This window comes from Pristis pectinata, chromosome 1 (assembly GCF_009764475.1).
Source record: "Pristis pectinata isolate sPriPec2 chromosome 1, sPriPec2.1.pri, whole genome shotgun sequence".
NCBI lineage: Eukaryota > Metazoa > Chordata > Chondrichthyes > Rhinopristiformes > Pristidae > Pristis > Pristis pectinata.
Window position 1 is genome coordinate 109,448,138 of NC_067405.1, and position 22,335 is coordinate 109,470,472.

The window sequence follows — 22,335 nt, forward strand, 5'->3', positions numbered from 1 at the left end:
GATGAATCAGTGCTTCTCCTCAGTGAATAATGCTTGGAAGAAGTACTGAAGGTAGCAAGGGCACAGAATGTACTCTTGGTGGGGTATGTCAATGTCTGTCACCAAGAGTGGCTTGGTAGCACCACCACAGACCAAGCTGGCCAAGACCTGAAGGACATTGCTGCAGGTGTTGAGTGAACCAACATGAAGAATAATCCCTCTTGATCTCATCCTGACCAGTCTACAATTCAGCAGATGTACCTGTCCACAAAAACGTTAGTAGAAGTGGCTCTGCACAACTTATGTGGAGACAAAGTCCCACCTTCACATCCAGGGCACACAGTTGTGCTGAATGGGGTAGACTTGGAACACGTCTGGCAGCCCATCACCGAGGATCCTTGAGGTGCTGTGGACCCATTGGCATCACCACAATCAGGTACATAGATTGGAAAGGGTTAGAAGGTTATGGGCCAAATGTTGGCAAATGGGACCAGCTTGGATGGGGCATCTTGGTTGGCATGGACCAGTTGGGCCAAACGGTCTGTTTGCATGTTGTATGACTCTGTGGCTGTATGATTCCTACCTGTTATCTCGTGGTCCACATATCTCTCACTCTAATTTTACTACCAAGTCTGGGAGCAGCTTTGGTTCAGTAAGGAGTGCAGGAGTGCTGAGAGAAGCACCAGGCTTGACTAAAACAAGGTGTTAACCTGGTGAAGTTGCAACAGGACTACATGCATGCTAAGCAGCACAAACAGCATGTAGTAGATGGAGCGAAGCAATCTCACAATCTACAGATCAGATGAAAACTCTGCAGTCCTGATCATGAATAGTCATAGGTAATTAAACAACTATCTAAAGGAGGAGGCCCCAAGAACATCCCCATCCTCAACAATAATGGGCCGATATGTCAGTGCTAAAAACAAGGTTTTGTGTAATAAATTGACCTGTACAATCGGTTTGTAAGACAAGCTTTTCACTGTACCTCGGTACAAGTGACAATAATAAACCAATAACAATACCAATACCAAAAGGCTGAAGCATTCGCAACCATGTTCAATCAGAAGTATCAAATAGATAATGTTTCCTCCTGAGATCCCTTCCATATCCAAAGCAAGTCCTCAGCCAATTCAATTTTCTCCACATGGTATCAAGGAATAGCTGAGACCCCTCATACTACAAAGGATATGGAAGCAGATAACGTCCCATCTGTAGGGCTGAGAACCTGCACTCTGGAATCAGCGGTGGCTCTAGCCAAGCTTTAACATTGGTATCTACCTGAAAATTGCCCAGGTATGCCACATTTATTAAAAAACAAGACAAATCCAGTCTGGCTAATGACTGCTCAGTTGCTTTACTCACGGTCATTAGTAATGTGATGGAAATTATTTTCAACAGACTAACTTACCCACCATTTACCTACTCGCTAAGCTCAGGTTGAGTTTTGCCATGGACACACGGCTCCAGACCATGTCATGGCCTTGGTTCAACGGTGGACCAAAGAGCTGAATTCCAGAGGTGAAGTGGGAGGGACCATTTTTGACACTAAGGCAGCACTCAACCAAGTATGGCATTAAAGAGCCCTGGTAAAACTGAAAGCAATGGGAATCAAGGAGATATCACTAAGTGGCAGGAGTTATACCTTACACGAGAGAATAGCTGTGGTTTTTGAAGATCAGTCATCCCAGCTTCAGGATATCACTGCAGGAATTAGTCAGTTCAGTGTCCTTGGCCCAACCATATACATATCCTTCATCAATGACCTGCCTTCCATCATGAGGTCAGAAGTGGGGATCTTTCAGGTGATTGCACAATGTTCAATTCCATTCACAAATTAGAAGAAGAATCAGTCCATGCCTGCATGCAGCAAGACTTAGACAATATCCAGGCATGGGCTGATTTGTGGCAACTAACAGCTGCACCACAGAAGTGTCAGGCAACAACCATCTCCAACAAGAGATAGTGTAGCCATCCACCCTTGACTTTCTACAACAGTACCTCTACAAATTCTTCATCATCAGCATTTTGGGGGTTCATCATTGACCTGCCACATAAATACTATGGTTATGAGAACAGGTCAGAGACTGTGTAGTGATCTACTTACTGTGACCACAAAGCCCTTCAACATCTCTAAGGTACGTCAGGAGTGTGATAGAATACCCTCTGCTTGCCTGGATGACTGTGGCTCTAACAACTCTTACAGAGCTCAATACTAACCAGAACAAAGCAGCCTGCTTGATTGGACCCCTATCCACAAGCCTAATGCTCCTTTCCTCCACCACCAGCACACAATGGCTGCAGTGAGCACCATCTAGAAAATACCCTGCAGGTCTTTGCCTGGACTATTCAAACAATACTTCGCAACCCATGGCTTTTACCACCAAGAAGGACAAGAAAAGGTGCATGAGAACACCACCACATGAAGGTTTCCCTCCAGGTCACTCACTATCCTAACTTGGAAATATATTACTGTTCCTTCATTGTGGCTGGGTCTAAATCATGGAACTCCTTACCCACGACTACTGTGGAGTACCTTCACCAGAAGGATTGCAGTGGTTCAATGAGGCAATTTAACAGTTCGGTCTCAGGGGCAATTTAGGATGGGTAATAAATACTGGTCTTGCCACTGTTGCCCCAATTCCAAAAGATGAACTAATAAAAAATGTAGCTGAGCTGCTAACAAAGCAGACAAAAATGCAGAAGAGAGCTGACATTTTATTAATAGTGGAAAAGACAGCTTCCTTATTTGTTCAGCATAAGAATGTGAAAATTACGTTTAAGGGTAGGCCATCTAGCCCTTTGAGCCTGTCGTGACACCATTCCTGATCTTCTACCTTAGCACCATCTTACTTTATTACTGTCAGCTACTGTGGGTCCTCACCCACCCTGCAAGGAAAAGAGAGAGGGCAAGTGGCTTTATATTCTTAGCTGTAACACCTACTAAGGCAAAGCTCCTTTGCTTCTTAACTGTCCCACTCCACAAGTTTTCCAAAGCCTCACATTCAAGGCAGAGGGAGTTTTAGAAATTAAAGGGAATCAAGGGGATAAGGTGCTAGTGCAGGAAAAAAATCAACCATATCCTATCAGATGGCAGAGCAGACATATGGGGCCCAATGACCTAGTCCTGCTTCTATTTCTTATCTACTTATATTCCATTCTTCCTCAGTTTTAGCGAAGTGGCACCCTTTTGCCTTGTCCATTGAGCGGTACCTATAGTAAGTGTCTGGAAAATCAGCCCCTTCTGACTCTTTGTCATCCAGACCTTCAGATCAAATTATAAATTTTTATACCCTGACAAACATCTTCAATTGTTTACAATTTGAAGGGAATTTTGGAATATTTTGATTGATGCTTTCTGCATTCTGAGCAGTGCTGGGAAATGTCCATCTGCAGCTATTATGTATTTCTTATTCTGGATGGTGAAATGCAGAATTAATCATGTACCCTGTGTTGTTTTGCTGGTAGACACAAAATACTTGTTTTACAATTCATGATCCATTCCCTACTGTAAATCGTGGATCTGTGTGAAAGTAAGGAATCCCAAGTAGTATCACGTAGTTGATGACTTTCTGGCCAACTTGTCAGTGTCTCTCCCCTCTATCTCTGCAACCTTTTCCTCTCTCACTCGCTCTCAAGATAACATCTCCCTCAAATTCACAAGGCACAGTAGCTGTGTTTACAAAATCCTATTCTGTGGTAAAGCTCAATGCTTTTAGGTGAGACATGGGCCACTGCTGATATAAGCAGAAGACAACTGCTCCAATTACTACCTTTCAAGCCTATCCCAAGGGTTATCTTCTTTGGCTCCTGACTCTCATGATTGTCTTTGTGTATCTTAAAATAAGTTGAATTTGGCTGCCATTGTATCCTCCATTGTTTCATTAATATGTTGTGAGGAAGAATATGGTCTCTTGATACACTTCTAATGTAAAACAGACCCACTAAGGTCTCTTTCATAGTGCAGTTTTTACATAATATGCATCGTAATGAACTTTCATGTCATACTTGCATATCATTCATCGAGTTGACTTCCTCTGCCCTATCACCAGTGCATCACCTGATGTCCTCCAATCTGCATCACTATTTTAAGATTACGGGAAGACAATATGTCCCACATCTTTTCTACATTTTAACCAGTGTGTTTTACATCTACCAGTATTGACAAAGGTCAGCCCATTTTTTTCTAATGATATGGTTTACAGACCCGAAATTATGCAGGATTTCCACCTCTTACCTTTGCAGCTTAAATAAATGGAACAATAGATCATTTTTGCCATTCACCTGAGATTCTGCTGGCATTACAATTGGAGATACGTGGAATCCCAGGATAATATCAACCGGGGGTTAATTGCAAATAATCCAGTATCAGTGCTATTGAAATAACAGTCATTAAAATCGCATGGAATGACCTTTTTGCTGAGAAATATCTTTGCTTTATGGGCAATGATAGAGTCTTAAATCATTACGGGAAGGTCTGGTTCACTTTACATTCCACAAACCTGTCCTTTTGAAGTTGAAACAGCAGAGACAGTAAGAACTTTATACAAACATTGACGGGGCAAGCACTAACATATCACAGGCTGTGGATTGTGGCTAAAGACAATCATGTTGCCAAGCAGTCATGAAAGTTAATTTTCTTGAAACTTGTTCCCATCTGCTGCCATAGTTTTTGCAGAAGCTCTGGAGAAATCCTTTTTATACAAGGTTGTGCTAACCTGGCAGAACAGAATGTTTCAGCAGTGGTTGAAAAAAAGTGTCCTGTCTGTGCATTTTTGAGGTGGTTTTGATGCTCATCGACAAACTATCAAGAATTTGATACCCATGGAATATTAAACACCAGCAAGCTTGTATTCACATTGCATCTTTAAGGTGGTGAAAGGTCCCACAGTGCTACATGGGACCATTACCAAGCAACATCTGACAATGAACCACATAAGAGAATATCACAAGATATATCAAAGAAGTATGCTTTAAAAAGAATCTTAAAGTGATAAAGAAAGGCAGGGATGTTGAAAAATCCAGGAAGAGTATTTCAGGGCTTAGATTGTCAGCAGCTGAAGTCACAGCAACCATTACTAGAATAATTAAATCTGCTGACATTCAAGAGATCAGAGTTGGAGGAGTGCAGATAACTTGAAGCGCTGGAGGAGATTACAGACTTAGGGAGGGAAAGTTCATTGTAAATCAACTAAAGGGTCATCAGCAACATGATACTTCCCAGGATTCCCCACTTGCACTCACCGCCATGATTAACAGCAGAAAAAAAAATGGATTATGAATTGTAAAATGAGCATTTCATAGAATCATAGAATCATAGAAAGTAGAGCACAATACAGGCCCTTCGGCCCACAATGTTGTACCAACCTTTAAACCTCACATAAAAGCTATCTAACCCCTTCCCCCCACATATCCCTCTATTTTAAACTCCTCCATATGCTTATCTAGCAATCTCTTGAATTTGACCAATTTATCTGCCTCCACCACTGCACCAGGCAGCGCATTCCATGCCCCAACCACTCTCTGGGTAAAAAACCTTCCTCTGCTATCTCCCTTGAACATCCCACCACCCCCCCCCCCACCCCCATTACTTTAAAACCATGCCCTCTTGTATTGAGCATTAGTGCCCTGGGAAAGAGGCGCTGGCTGTCTACTCTATCTATTCCTCTTAATATTTTGTACACCTCTATCACTTCTCCTCTCATCCTCCTTCTCTCCAAAGAGTAAAGCTAGGGCCTAGCTCCCTTAGTCTCTCCTCATAATGCATACTCTCTAAACCAGGCAGCATCCTGGTAAATCTCCTCTGCACCCTTTCCAATGCTTCCACATCCTTCCTATACTGAGGCGACCAGAACTGGACACAGTATTCTAAGTGTGGTCTAACCAGAGTTATGAACCCCCAGATCCCTCTGCTCCTCCACACTACCCAGAATCCTGCCATTAACTCTGTACTCCGCCTTGGAGTTTGTCCTTCCAAAGTGTACCACTTCACACTTCTCTGGATTGAACTCCATCTGCCACCTCTCAGCCCAGCTCTGCATCCTATCAATGTCCCTCTGCAATCTTCGACAGTCCTCCACACTATCCACAACACCCCCAACCTTTGTGTCATCTGCAAACTTGCCAACCCACCCTTCTACCCCCTCATCCAAGTCATTAATAAAAATCACGAAAAGTAGAGGTCCCAGAACCGATCCTTGTGGGACACTGCTAGTCGCAGCCCTCCAATCTGAATGCACTCCCTCCACCACAACCCTCTGCTTTCTACAGGCAAGCCAATTCTGAATCCGCATGGCCAAGCCTCCCTGGATCCCATGCCCTCTGACCTTCTGAAGAAGCCTACCATGTGGAACCTTGTCTTGTCTAACAGCAACATGGTTAGTCACCGAGAACATTATAGTTGAAGGTAGACCTTTCTCAATAATACATTCCTAAATTTGGTGCTTGTCAGGGCATTAAAAGTTACAAATTGGTCTGAGGTTCTAAATGATAAAAGAACTCACAAAGGCCTGATTTTCCAGACATTGACTATAGGTAATGCCCAAAGCACTGGACAAAAGGGTCAAAGACATGTTTCCCCTAATTTACACCCTCATTATAAAATCTGAGGGCTTCAGCAATGCCGAACACCCAATGCACGATTGCAGATGAAGCAGGAGGGCATACTTGCAGCCTCCATCAGTTTTTTTGGAGCATACATTAATTGGATATAGTGAGACAAGGCCAGCCCAACAACAAAGCATCAGACTTATTCCAGGAAAAGTTTGCTGCCAACCAGCATCCTCAGTATGGACACTCAACGTTTTAGGAACAGCTTCTTCCCCTCCGCCATCAGATTTCTGAACGGTCCAGGAACCCATTGTCAACTATACTCTTTGTCTAAATACTAATACGAAGCTTTTGCTAAAAGAATATACAATGAACAATATTCCTCTTTTGCACTATTTATTTTTGTAACATAGTAATTTTTATGTTTTTACGTCTTGCACTGTACTGCTGCTGCAAAACAACAAATTTCACGATATATGTCAGTGATAAGCAACCTGATTCTGATGCTGATTCTGATTCTGTGGGAACTCAGCAAAAAGCTGAAGAAGTTCATTTTTGCCAGTTTTATATTACTTTCAGGTTTTGACTCCATCTGGCTGGCATAAGGCTTGCAGCTAGAAACCTTATTGTGTTTCTTTTCCTTTGTCTGTTTTCCACCAGTAGATTTAGCTAGGAGGCTTGGGGAGGGCTTGGACTAGAGGGTCATTATATGGGGCAGGTGCATCCAGCCTATTTCTATGACTAAGCATAGGAAATTTATGTTCCCCCTCAAAAATACAGAAGACTGAGAGTTCACTGCTTCAGCACTGTGATTGATGGATGAAAAGCACTATGATATTGGAGGAACTCAGCAGACCAGGCAGCATCCGTGGAGAAAAGCAAGTGGTCAACGTTTCGGTTCGGGACCCTTCTTCAGGGTCAGGGTCAGGGTCAGGACCCTTGCTTTTCTCCACAGATGCTGCCTGGCCTGCTGAGTTCCTCCAGCATGATCGTGTTTTTCATCTAGATTCCAGCATCTGCAGTCCTTTGTTTCCGTGTGATTGATGGAGCTTGGAAAACCAAACCCTTTGTTTTCCAGTCCTGATGCAGGGTCTTGAGCTGAAACGTTGACAGTTCCCTTTCCCCCATCAGATGCTGATTGACCCGCTGAATTCCTCCAGCAGATTATTTTTGCTCCAGGTTCCAGCATCTGCAATCTCTTGTGTCCCCTTTATTTTCCCTAGTGTGAAATTTCTGAAACTGTTGGAGCGACCAGGTTGTGCAGAAAACTGATAAGTTTAAATAAATTGGTAATATTGATAAAGTGGTTTACCGTTGTCACTTGTTCCGAGGTACAGTGAAAATTTGTCTTGCATATTGTTCGTACAGATCAATTCATTACACAGTGCATTGAGGTAGTACAAGGTAAAATAATATCAGAATACAGAACAAAGTGTAACAGTTACAGAGAAAGTGCAATGCAGGCAGACAATGAGGTGCAAAGTTATAATAAGGAGGATTGTCAGGTCAGGAGTCCATCTTATCGTACCAGGGAACTCTTCAATAGTCTTATAACAGCAGGATAGAAGTTGTCCTTGAGCTTGGTGGTGTGTGATTTCAGGCTTTCGTATCTTCTGAAGAGAGAATGTCTGGGGTGTCTGGGGTCTTTGATTCTGCTGGCTGGTTTACCAAGGCAGTGAGAAGTGTAGACAGAGTCCATGGAGGGGAGGCTGGTTTCTGTAACATGCTGAGCTGTTTCCACAACTCTGCAGTTTCTTGCGGTTTCAGCTTTTGGTAAAATAATTCCTGCTCTATTTAATAGCTCAATAGCATCAACAATAATCATTTGAATTATTTAATGCACATTAGGTAGCTTTCTGATGTAAATGGAATATATAAAATATTGTTTATTGTACATTCTTTTAGCAAAGGCTTCTGATTAGTATTTAGACAAAGAGTATAGTTGACATATAGGTTTATACATAATTTTAGATTTCATTGATTACAAAAAAGAAAATGGTTTTAGTCATTGGAATTAATTTCATTCAGTTGTAGTGATTGGGATAGCACTGGTTGTTGCAATCACATTATCTGTCTGATTCTAGCATCCTAACTATCCTGTTGCCAGGAACGCATTGCCATTCTGTTGTGTGCTTGGGGCAAACTGATGGAATTTTGTGGGATGATCTCTCTTGCTCTGCAGTGGTCCCAGAAGTGAAATAGAATGTCATTCATGTGTGGAGTAACATCCACCATCCCTTACAGCATCAGGCCACTCTATACTAGAGCAGTGCTTGCTACAGACATCTCCTATTCTTTTCTCAAAGGAATTGTGATGGAACTCTACAATAGGCATGCGACCCTGATACAAACATTTACTCAAGACTCCTATCTGTGTTGATTAGGAGGATCAGAAGTCTATTTTGTGGAGAACCCCTGGATTTGGTGAGATCAAGAGAAACAAAGGACTGCAGATGCTGAAATCTAGATGAAAAACACTATGATGTTGGAGGAACTCAGCAGACCAGGCAGCATCCATGGAGAATAGCAGGCAGTCAACGTTTTGGGTCAGGACCCTTCTTCAGGACTGAATATAGGAAAAGGGGAAGCCTAATATATAGGAGGGAAAAGCAGAGCAGTGATAGGTGGACAAAAGAGGGGAGGCAGGGTGGGAAGAACATGGTGATAGGTAGATGCAGGTAAGAGATAGTGATAGGCAGGTGTGGGGGGAGGGGGGAGAGCAAATCCACCAGGGGATGAGTCAAAGGTAAGGAGAGAATAAAAAAGGGTTAAAAAAGAGAGGTAGGCTAGAAAGGGAAGAAGAGGCATGGTTGTGGGAGTGGGGATTACTTAAAGTGGAAGAATTCAATTTTCATGCCATTAGGCTTCAAGGTTCCAAGACAGAAAATGAGGTGCTGTTCTTTCAGTTTGCACTTGGAATTCTCTTGGCAGTGGAGGAGGCTGAGGACTGACGTATCTGTGATAGTGTGGAAGGGGGAGCTGAAGTGACTGGCAACAGGGAGATGCAGATCGCGGTTACGGACAGAGCACAGGTGTTCTGCGAAATGGTCACCTAGTCTGCGTCTGGTCTTGCCAACGTAGAGGAGGCCACACTTGGAACACTGAATGCAGTGGATGATATTAAGGGAAGTGCAGGTGAATCTCTGTCTCACCTGAAAGGACTGCTTGGGTCCCTGGATGGAAGTGATGGAGGTGGTGTAGGGGCAGGTGTTGCACCTATGGCGGAGGCAGTGGAAAGTCCCCGGGGTGGGAGTGGGATGGATGGGGAGGGAGGAGTGAACTAGGGAGTTGTGGAGAGAGTGGTCCCTGTGAAAGGCAGAAAGGGGTGGGGAGGGAAAGATATGCTTGGGGTCCAGTTGGAGATAGTGGAAATGGCAGAGAATGATGGGTTGGATATGTAGGCTGGTAGGTTGAAATGTGAAGACAAAAGGGACCCTATCCCTGTTGGGTCTGGGAGGGGTGGGGGTGAGAACAGAAGTGCAGAAAATGGCAGAGATACGGATGCGAGCACTCTCGACCACAGTCAGGGGGAAGCCACAGTTAGAAAAGAAGTTGGACATCTCAGATGTCCTGGAGTGGAAAGCCTCATCATGGGAGCAGATGCGGCGGAGGCAGAGAAATTGAGAAAAAGGGCTCGCATCCTTGCAAGAGACAGGGTGGGAGGAGCTGTAATCGAGGTAGTTGTGGACGTCAGTGGGTTTGTAGAAGATGTTGGTGGATAAGGAATCTCCTGAGATGGAGATGGAAAGATTGAGGAAAGAGAGAGAGGTAAACTCAAGTTGGGATGCAAGTCCTACTGATTTGTTTGTTGCTGTCACTCTGTTCCTCCCAGGAGACGAAGAAGATTGGAGGTGGAAATTGTTCCCATATTTCATTTGGTGGTTACTAAACTGGAAACAATATTGGGGATCAATTCATATTTTGCTAGCTAGCATTAAGTATAAGCAAGAGTATCAATTACACCTCTATATCCCTATTTGCTTTTTCACATTCCACTGCATCTGGATTTGAAGTGTTACCTTGTTTGACAGGTAAGGAAAGGTTGTCTAAAAATAGAAAAGAAGTTGATGGAAAATCTTTGCAAAGAGAAACGTGATACTTGATTTATTTTTTATAGTCTCGTAATGTGAAGGAAGCAGCATGGAAGGAGAGTGCAAATGGCACCTTAAATGGTCAACAAAGAACACACTGTGGTGAATGTGGTGTCAAAATGCATCAAAGAAAAATTAGCTTGGAAGTAATTTCCTATTGAAATCATACCAACATTGCAAAAGTATTAACAGAAGGCAATATTCAAAGTTATGCAGAAACAGTTCACACCTAATTCATGTTGACTTGTGAAATTTACTGTAATAGGTCAATGGTGGACCCCTATGAAACAAGTCAAGTCCCACAAAATTGTAGAGGAGCAGTAGCATGAATAACATGTGAAAGAGACACAATATTGTGAGATGGAGATATAAACAGAAAACTGAATTGACAGAATGTCTTCAAAAAGTTGCGGAAATATTCAACAGAAATAAGATGGCACAAAACCATAATAATGTAAGGATTATGCCAATAAATTTTATATCAAGGAGCTTAATGGGTTTTAAACAGAAAACATTGAAAGCACCCGGCAAGTATGTTCTGTTTTTATTTCAGATTTCCAGTAATTGCTGTATTTTGTTTTTACAGTTCAATGATTTTAATTTCTTATACCACAACCCCAGGTGACTGCTGCACTGGGTTTTATGTTACTTAACATCCACAAAGAACCAAAGTTGAAATTGTAGGAATGGTTTCAGTGTAGCTGTCACAAACATTGTAATTTATTTAAAATAAGATCGGAAGCGACAGGATGGAACCTCGCAGAGCCATATTATTAAATGTGCAAGATGTGCAATAATGTTTCATTACTTTTTGTTGCTGTTAAATAGTGTTACCTCAGCAGTCCATGGCACCAAAATGTGATTTAAAATATATCAAAATTGTGCTGAACATCGATTCCATTATTAAAAGCACAGAGTGTTGTGCATTGCTATTGAGACCAGGTTTTTGTTCATCAGCTCAGCAGTGATAATGAGCTTGAATAGATTTACTCTGTGGTAGTTGGTTCTGAACTGGCCTGGCTACTTCACCCAGCTGCTTCACTTGACATTGCCTCTCCAACACTTCATTGACCTTCTTTGGTTTCTTGTTCCACACATATAGTAGGACAATTTTCATTATTGAAACAAGCCCAAATCATTGGAGCTGTCTTTCTTGTGACTTCTGTGTGAGTTTTGCTTCTTCACCAAGCCATGTTTATATTATATAATTGCTTCATTTCCAGAATTTGTAATCTTTCAACATTCTTTCTAATCAACTTATAGAGCACTCATCATTGAGTATTTTTATATTATTGTTTGACATGATGCAATACGTTTGTGGGTTTTGCAGTAGAAGAATAACCTCTGCTTCATAAACTTTTAGTTCTATTTCCATAAAATATCTTTGACTTTCTATATCTTGATTATTCCTCCAGTAACAGCAGAAGCAAACATAAGGCACTGTTGCACAGGTCATGAAAATTCAACACTTGCAGATACTAGAGATCTGAAACAAAAACAGAAATTCTGGAATCTCTCCACAGGTCAGTCAGCATCTGTGGAATGAGAAATAAAGTTAATATTTCAGGTCAAAGTTCATTTTTCAGATCCTTCAATGGGTCTTTAACCTGAGTTCTGTTTCTCCTTCCACAAATAGTATCTGACCTGCTGAATGTTTCCAGCAGTTTTTATTACAGATATATATGGTCCAATAAGGATGTGCTGGCTAAAATATTTTGTAGGAACAAATAGTGAAGGTGTTCTTCTCTTTACAGTTGACTAAATTGATACTGATACAAGTATAATGATAACTTGACTAACAGATGGGAATGTGGTGCATTTGTTCTTAATGCAATGTTTTGAAATTAAAGGCAAAACAACCTTGAAATGTTTTACATTCCATAATAATTATTTTCTCCATAATTGTCTTAATGAAATTATGAGTTCATATTCATGTTCCCTTATGGCACAGTGGTCATTCAGCCAATCAAATCTATGCTGGCTCACAGAGCAATCCCATCAGTCCATTCAGTCCTACTCCTCTGCTTACTTCCCTGTAACCTGTTCTCTCTCAGGTGTGCCCTCAATGCTCCACTGACCGTGCTGCTAACTACCCTCACTAGGGGCAATTTACAGAGGCCAACTAACATACCAACCAGCACATTTTTGGGATGTGGGAGGAAAGTGGAGCACCTGGGAGAAAGCCAGCAGCCACAGGGAGAACATGCGCACTCCACACAGACAGCACTGGAGGTCAGGATTGAATCAAGGTAGCTGGAACTGTGAAGCATCTACGCTAACTACTGTGCCACTATGCTGCCATCCTAGCATTTATCTCACATCTTGGCCTTTTTAAATTCAAATTCTAAGAGAGTAAATGATTTGTGGCAAAAAAGCTTCTTCTCCTGAACAGCCATGTGTGACATCAACCAGACTCTGTATTTGATGTTTTTGATGGTGACATGGTAGTTAACTATCTGGAGGTCTAGACTAATGAATCGGAAACATGAATTTGAATCATACCAGGTAGATGCAGAATTTGCTTCTATACTTCTCTTAAACATCATCTACACCTAAAATGTGAGGTCCTTTTCATCTTTCTCCACCCTACCCCAAGACGCCATCATTTTCTGTCCTGCCATTTTTCCCTCTTGCTGCTTATTCACGTACTTTGTGTTTAAATGATGCCAAGATGAGACTGGTTTTTTTAATTCCAGAGTTTGGAGTCAGAGTTAAATAGCTCATAAACAGGCCTTTTGGTTTATTGAGCAACACACAGAAAGCTGGAGGAACTCAGCGGGTCAGGCAGCATCTATGGAGGGAAATGGACAATTGATGTTTTTGGATCGAGACTCTTCATCTAGTGGGAGGGAACCCACTTGATCACAGAGAGAATAGCAAACTTCACAAAGGCAGCGCCTGAGATCAGTAATGAACTCAGGTTACTGAAGCTGTGAGGCAGCAGCTCAACTAGTAGTTTCAAAGTGCCACCCATTTTGTTTAATTATTTGAATCTCAATTCATCAGTTGCCATGGTGGGATTGCAACTCGTGTTGCAATCAATGGTTATGTCACTGGACAAATCTAGTAACATAACCATTACACAAATCCAGTAACATAAGCATTACACTACTGAGCCAACACTTTTTATAACATGTTGAGATGTGTCTCTGCACCTGTGGACTGGTTTACTGAGAGAATTAAATCAAGATCACAGAACTCAAGTTATAAAATCTAATGGAGATATTTATGAATTGAGTATGTCGAGAGAACTGTGCGTTCATATTTAGAGCAGAAACGGGCTCTGTAGTTAGGGCTGTGAGATATTAATTTGCAAATGCCTAAAAGATTCACCTGACATTGCCCTCTCATAGATAGTGTAGGATTAACTCCTCCATCAAAATAACAAAGAGGGAAATTCTAGACAAATGCATTAAGCATCCACATGATATTATCGTTAGCCATGAATCTAAAAGTAAAGATGTTAAGTGTAGATGTGAAGTGTTGCACCTTGGGAGATCAAATGTAAGGAGATAGTACACTGTTAATGGCAAGACCCTTAACAGTGTTGATGAGCAGAGGGATCTTGGGCTCCAAGTTCATCATTCCTTGAAAGTGGCTACAGAGGTTGATAGGGTGGTAAAGAAGGCATATGGCATGCTTGCCTTCTTTAGTCGAGGCACTGGGTTCAAGAGTTAGGAAGTTATGCTGCAGCTTTAGAAAACTTTAGTTAGGTTGCATCTGGAGTATTGCATTCAGTTCTAGTCATCCCTTTATAGGAAGGATGTTGAGGCTTTGCAGAGGGTGCAGAAGAAACTTACCAAGATGCTGCCTGGATTAGAGGACATGTCCTATAAGGATAGGTTGGACAAACTTGTGTTGTTCTCTCTGGAGCAGCAGAGGCTGAGGGGGGATCTGGTGGAGGTTTATAAGATTATGAGAGGCATAGAAAGAGTAGACAGCCAGTATCTTTTCCCCAGGGTTGAAATGTCTAATACCAGAGGGCATGCATTTAAGGTGATAGGGGGTAAGTTCAACGGAGATGTGCAGGGCAAGTTTTTTTACACAGAGTGCGGTGGGTGCCTGGAATGCGCTGCCTGGGGTGGTGGTGGAGGCAAATACGTTAGGGGCATTCAACAAGCTCTTAGATAGGCACATGAATGTGGGGGAATGGTAGGATATGGACATTGTGTAGGCACAATGGATTAGTTTAGTTGGGCATTTTATTACGAATGTAATTCGTTCGGCACAACATTGTGGGCCGAAGGGCCTGTTCCTGTGCTGTACTGTTCTATGTCCTAAATTAACAGTAATCTTCCAGAAGTAGATTAAAACAAAGAAATTTATATCACCACTGGCTGTAAAAATAGGTAAAAGGAGTGAGATATGCATTGCATTATATGAGAAAGATATAGAGAATTAGAAGGACTTAATGAAAGAGAAGAACGTGGAAATGAGGAGGATCAATCTATCAAATGCATCTTTTATTAAAGAGAGAGGTTTATGGCTTGACCAATTCAGTCATTGATTTTGCCTGACTCATATTTGGAGAGTACAAACAGGGAGGTTAAATGCAAAGAAAATATTTAACCATCAAAATATTTGAGAAAATTATCTTAAAGAAGCCTGGCAATATTATGCAAACAAAAAAAAATAAGAATGAAAATTGTTGAAGTGTATTGAGACAAAGCAGATTGAACATGTCTGGCAAAATAGGACAAAAAAATCTATGAAACAGAAGTCATTGTCATAGCTGCAAACCAAGGTTTACTTTCTGTAACATTCACTCCCTGTAGAATGGATGATGGATTTATTGGCAACTTTTGACCAAGGTTGTTTGTTTAATGAAAAAGTATTAGCAATAAGAGTACCATTGAAGGACTGAAAAAAAATCTTTAGGAAAGGAAAAGTAATTGTCAAAATTGTGAAAACAATAACAAGTTAGAAAACTAATGACTGAAAAAATAAACATCAACTAGATTGACCAGTGGATGTACAAGTTCTCTCCATGAATGCTGCCTGGGTATTTCTAGCATTTTCTGTTTTGGTCTGAAGTTTCTAGTATCTGAGCATTTTGCTTTTGTAATCTGAGACTAGAGCCCAATCCAGAATTCTTGGGGGGTCCCATGCAGCTCACAAAAAGATGAGCAATATAAGCAATCTACTAACTCTTTCCACCATCTTCTGACAATATTTTAGTTTTGCATTGTCAACTGTGTGTAGTTTTTTTTTACTTTGGGATGTTTCACTGCACAGTTTACTTCCACAGGCAATGTTGGTTGCAGCTATCACAAATTCCGATGGATTGCTTGTGATGTCTCTGGATCAGGTTGTAAAAACATAGTGATAGACAAAGAAAGAAGAAGTAATACTGAACAATGCTCGATGCCTATATTCTCTCTGAAGTGGCCCAAAAAGCCGCTGAGTCACATCAAACTGGTAGTGTGGCAGTACTTCAGGGAGGTGGCCCACTGTTATCTTGTCATGGTAACCATGTACGAGTAATGAATGCTAACCTGACAGTTGCCCATATGCTAAGAATGAATTAGATCTTTAAAAAAGTTATTGTGATTGCTTAATGGTCAGTATGGACTCAATGGGCCAAAAGGCCTGTTTCCATTCTGTATCAATCTACGACTCTCTGTATCACAAGGTCTCTCTGCTTGAAGTCATGGTGCGAAGTAATGAGTCATGGTGCAAGTCCATGACTCATTGAAAGTGGCTACACAGGTAGACCAGGTGGTTAAGAAGGCTTATAGAATGCTTGCATTTATTAATCAAGGTATAGAGTACAGGAGTCAAGAAGATATGATGCATCTCCATAGAACTCTGGTTAGGCCGTATTTAGAGTATTGTGTGTAATTCTGGTCACCTCACTATGGGAAGGATGCCGAGGCTTTAGAGAGGGTGCAGAGGAGTTTTACCAGAATGCTGCCTGGGTTAGAGGGCATGTGCTATCAGGAGAGGCTGGACAAACTTGGGCTCTTTTCTCTGGAGTCGCCGAAGCTGAGGGGTGATCTGTTGGAAGTGTATAAAATTATGAGGGGCATAGATAGGATGGACAAGCAATATCTTTTTCCCATTATTGAGTGATCCAATACCAGAGGGCATGCATTTAAGGTAAGAGGGGGATGTCTGAAGCAACAGACAGTTCAGAACAGACATGAGGGGTAAGTTTTTTACTCAGAGAGTGGTGGATGCCTGGAATGCGTTGCCTGATATGGTGGTGAAGGCAAATTCTTTGGGGCCTTTAAGAGAGGCTTGGATGGGCACATGAATGAGAGGAAAACAGAGGGATATGGGCATTCTGTAGGTAGGAGGTATTAGCTATGTTGGCACAACGTTGTGGGGCAAAGCACCTGTTCTGTGCTGTACTGTTCTATGTTCTATGTACTTGTTTAATTCATGTCCTTTTATTTATTTTCCTCCTTTCTGTACTTTTTCATAACTCTTACCAACTATGCATTCCAGAAAACAAGAGGCAGGATCCCGTAATAAACGTGACACCACAGATAGGGAAGTATTTCTATAAGCATAAACATTCTCCAAGTCATGCATAAAATATCTATTATCGTCAGAAGAAAGTTTCACAAATGAGATCTCTGAGAAACATATCCGATTTTCAGTACTCGTGTGATTAATGTACTAATGTTTCACTACTAAACACAGCTCGTCCTTGTTCTATTTGAGTGTCATGATGATTCCTTTCAGTGTTGTTTCAGATGTTCTCATCTTTGTTGGATTTTATGAGTAGTCTGGGGAGATCGAAATTATTTTTTAAAAAATGTTTGATATGATGTCTCTGAAACTTTACCATTGTGACTGGTGAAAGTACAGGCACATAGCTCCTGTCTGGAAGATATATTGTTGCTGTAAACAGCAATAGCCACAGTTTCCAGTTCAATTAAACAAAAATAACAGCTTAACTGACATACCAATTTCCTATCATATTGATGCAGAGTTCCCCTTCAACATCATGGTAAGGGTAATGATACCTGGATTAATTATTGGAACTTGGTGCAGCACCTTCAGGCAAGAAGCAAAGTTGAAGGTTCATGTCTTGGTCATGCTGCTACATCTTCAGTATTGGAACAAGTTCTTCCCCTTCGCTCTACCACATTGACCTCCACGGAAATTGTGGCTGTACCAAAGGTTAGAGTTGGAGGAATGCAAAGATTTCAAGGAGGTTGTTTAGAAAAAAGAGAAGTGGGGTTATGGAGGGATTTGGAAACAAGGATGATGATTTTGCAAATTCACGTATTTCTGGCCTGGGAGCTAATGTAGATTGGATCAATAATCAAAGGGCAAAGAGTGAGATTGATTTCCATCCTACTATGATGGTCTGCTCAATAACTTAAAAATGTAATCCCTTCCAACTTTTTCTCACTGAACTGACTTCACTATAACCAAATTTCAGAAGCAGAATACAAATACTTCACTGCCCGCTGTTGGGCAAACCATTACATCACTGGACATGGCAGGTAAACCATCACATCATTGTCCGCTGCTGAGTAAACCATTACATCACCTCCTGGTGCTGGTAAGCTATTTTGTTTTACCCTGTCAGAGACTTTCCCTTTGTTCAACTCATCTCTCCCCCACCATCTCTGCTAATGAAAACTATCATGTTTTCTCTCATGCCTAGTTCTGACAAATGGTCTCGGACCTGAAATGTTAACTCTGATTTTCTCTTCACAAATACTGCCTGACCTGCTGAGTATTTCCAGCATTTTCTACTTTATCTCCGATTTCCAGCATCTGTAGTTTTCTTTTTCTTTTCATTTGCTATACATCGGCTTTAGTTGAAGAAATTGGGAAGGCACTAATTGTGATTAATTGTCAGATCTACTTAGAAGTGAATGTTGTTTGATTGATTGGGACAGTGGAAGTCAACAAATAGTCAAAAGTTTGTTTATTTATCAGTTACTGTGATCAGTATAACCTGGAAACCGCTGGATGGTCCATGGAGTAGCTTCAATCAAACCAATGATTGAATCAGTTTAGGGACTTTGTTCAAGTTGACAATTTGAGCAGTTAGGAACCTCCATCTGTGTACGGGTGATTGAGTTAAACATGTTCAACTCACAGTGCAGTTTAAAAATGGAATGATTGAGAGAGAGAGAGAGAGAGAGAGAGAGAGAGAAACAGAGGAAAAACAGGAAAAGAGATAGAGAAAAAAAGAGTAGAATGAATCTGCAGCCAGTCACATGACAAGTTGGTGTTTGCACTTAGAATATTACATTTGAATTGATAGTTTGCATCAGCTGGAACATAGTTTAGTGGTTTAATATATAACAGGATTTATAATGTGGCTGTAGCTATTCTTTTTGTAATCCAGTATTTTGCTGAATAATTTCTTCTTCTGTCATAGGTACACGATTAGTATTAGGTTGAGCAAGAGGAAATAGAGTGTTTTAATCAAGCTAATCAAACACTGAAGTTGTGAGAGACAAAACCACAAACCACTAATAAGACCTAATACAAGAGAGAGCACATCCTCACTGAACACAAATCAGTGTCAGTAGAGATGCCATTTATGGGTTATCAGTGCAACTGAAATTGTCACCTGCCCCTCTGAGAGGGATCTATTTTTTAGTCCCAAATCTATGTTTTTTTTCATGATGGCAACAATTGACCCTCTGACCCCAACAGATCCAAATAAATACACAGCTGATAGATGGAAACTGTTATAGTATCATACACTTGGAAACAGGCCCTTTGGCCCACAGAGTCCATGCTGACCATCAAGACCAATCTACACTGATCCCGTTTTTAAAATTCTCCCCACATTCCCATCACTTCCCCCCAGATTCTACCACTCACCGACACACCGGGGTAATTTACAATGGCTAATCAATCTACCAACCTGCGCGTCTTTGGCATGTGGAAGGAAACATAAGTGGTCAGAACATGCAAACTCCACACAGGCAGCGTTGGAGGTCAGGATTGAACTTGGGTCTCTGGAACATGCACCACTCTGCCAACTTTAAATTGTGTAAATCAAAACCTATCTGGAGCAATTCCTTGCAATCCCAGATACCTACTTGCAGCAAAGTTTGTCTGCTTTATGTAGTAATTATGTAAGTATGAAAGAACATATCATATTCCTTGTCAGTGGCCTAAAGCAATCCACATTCATTGGTATCATTTAAATGTGTTCCAAGAAGGGATAATTTTATGACAACTTATTTCATTTCAGTCTCTTGGCTCCACCTCTAGTTCATTGCCCAATTTGTCAACACCCAGATGTGGGCATCCCCATCGCCACCCCCGCTCTTACATCTGCACTAATCATGTTGATGCATGGATGCAATCATCCTTGAGCCTCCTGATCCAGGACAGATTGAGACCACTTCCCAGATCGCCCTGATTTCCTTTCACAGCTTGCCACTGTCAAAGGCTTTTGAACTGATTTTTTAAAAATGTCTCCAGTAGTCAGATGTTTAAATCTGATTCAAATATGTCTAAATAAAAAACATAAATATTTCTAAATATTAAAATAAATTTAATTGAAACATTAACAAATAGCTTTTAGAAGAAATCAAAGTATAGTAAAATAGATGAATCATTTCTTCTCAGAGTTGGTGGCTCCATTCAAATGGAAGGAGCTTTACCCCCTACACCAGCTCTTTGAAACCAAAAGAAACTAAAAGAGGGGAAAAAAATTCAGTCACCATCAGTTGATGCAACCAGTCCTAATGCAGGGTCTTAGCCCGAAATGTGAACCATCCCTTTGCCGCCACAGATGCTGCCTGACCCACTGAGTTCCTTCAGCAGTTTGTTTTCCTCTAGATACCAGCATCTGCAGTCTCTTGTGTCCCCTGTGTAACCAAAAGGGAAACGCTGAACTTCCAGTTGTGTATTTCTCCAGCCCATTCCCACTCTGAACTTACTGTCTGTGGCCTCCTGCACTGTTCCAACGAGATCCAATGTAAGCTTGAGGGGCCCCACCTCATCAGGGAATATTGTAGCCTTCAGGACTCAATATCAAATTCAACAATTCCAGGTGTGTGTATCAAAATAGTCCATTTCTGCTATAAGGTTATTCATGTACAACATTACCTCAATTGTTCTCCTTCCACAGGGACTGTCTGATCTGTTGGACATTTTCAACACTCTCCTTTCGGTATTGGTTTTCTGCCACAGCCCTGACTTGCATTTCACAGCTTTTACATTTCCCTTTCTTTGTTTGCTCTTTCTCTCATCACCCTCATTAATCTATCAACCAAATAGTTTTATAAAAGCTTATTGCTACAGTAACCTTGATATTCCCATTACCTCCACCACCCTCTCTGCAACTTAAAACTAACTTGTTTTCTTTCCCAGTTCTGACAAAGGGTTTTTGACAGGAAACATCAATACTGTTTCTCTTCTGCAGATGCTGTCTGAGATGCTGAGTATTTCCAGCATTTCTTTTTTTTTTCTAACTTCCGATTCACAGAACTTGCAGCTTTTGGACTTTTAATTCCTTGAGAAGAGAGATGGTGTTATAATGCAACCCTACTTAACAGTAGTCTGCACTGGGATTGGGTCTGCATTAGATCCACCTGCAAGTCATTATGTCCACTATGCTCTCATGTAATGTCTTGATGAAATTTTAAATCCATTTCAGGAGAATATGAAAATTCCATGCTATCAAGTAAATGCTTGATCAACACTCCCCCCATATCTAAAGCTGTCAAATAAATTGGAGACACAAGAAATTCTGCAGATGCTAGAATCTAGAGCAATACACAAAAAAGTGCTGGAGGAACTCAGCAGGTCAAACAGCATCTATGGAGGGAAATAAACAGTCGACGTTTCAGGCCAAGACCCTTCATCAGGACTGGGAAGGAGGCGGGCAGAAGCCAGAGTAAGAAGATGGGGGGATGGGGAGGAGCACACACAGGCAGGGGATAGGTGAGTCCAGGTGATAGGTGAGTCCAGGTGAGAGGGGGAAGGTCGGTGGTTGGGGGAGGGGGGAGATGTAAGAAGCTGAGAGGTGATAGGTAGAAGAGGCGAAGGGCTGAAGAAGAAGGAACCCAGTAGGAGAGGGCAGTGGATCATGGAATAAAGGATGGGGGAGGGGAGGAGAGGAGATGGCAGGTCATCAAGGCAGTTGAAGGGAGCCACAGGAATAAGAGAAGACAAAGGACTTGGGGGGGGGGGGGTGGAGAAAAAGAAGGGGTGGGGTTACCGAAAGTTAGAGAAATCGATGTTGAGGCCATCAGGTTGGAGACTCCCATGGTGGAATATGAGGTGTTGTTCCTCCAACCTACGTCTGGCCTCAATGTGGCAGTAGAAGAGGCCATGGATAGACATGTCAGTATGGGAGTGGGATGTGGAACTGAAGTGGGTGGCCACCAGGAGGTCCTGGCTGTTGCGGGGAACGGAGCGAAGGTGCTCGATGAAGCGGTCACCCAATCTGCGTCAGGTCTCGCCGATGTACAGGAGGCCGCACCGGCAGCACCAGATGCAATAAATGACACCCTCGGGCTTACAGGTGAATTAAATTAAATTGTCATTTTCCATTTCCGATTCACTGCTGAATGCAAATTCATTGTCACACTTCAAATGTTCAGTGCTGACATGTTCATTTTCAGATTTCCCTGCACCCATATTTTGACTTCACCCCACACCTGGTGCCTCAAGAAAAATCTTCATTGATTACCTTAGATTAATGGAACAATATAAATGCAGGTATGAGTTATCCAAGGATGAAATAATTCAGTACAAGCTATCTGTGTGATTACTGTTTACA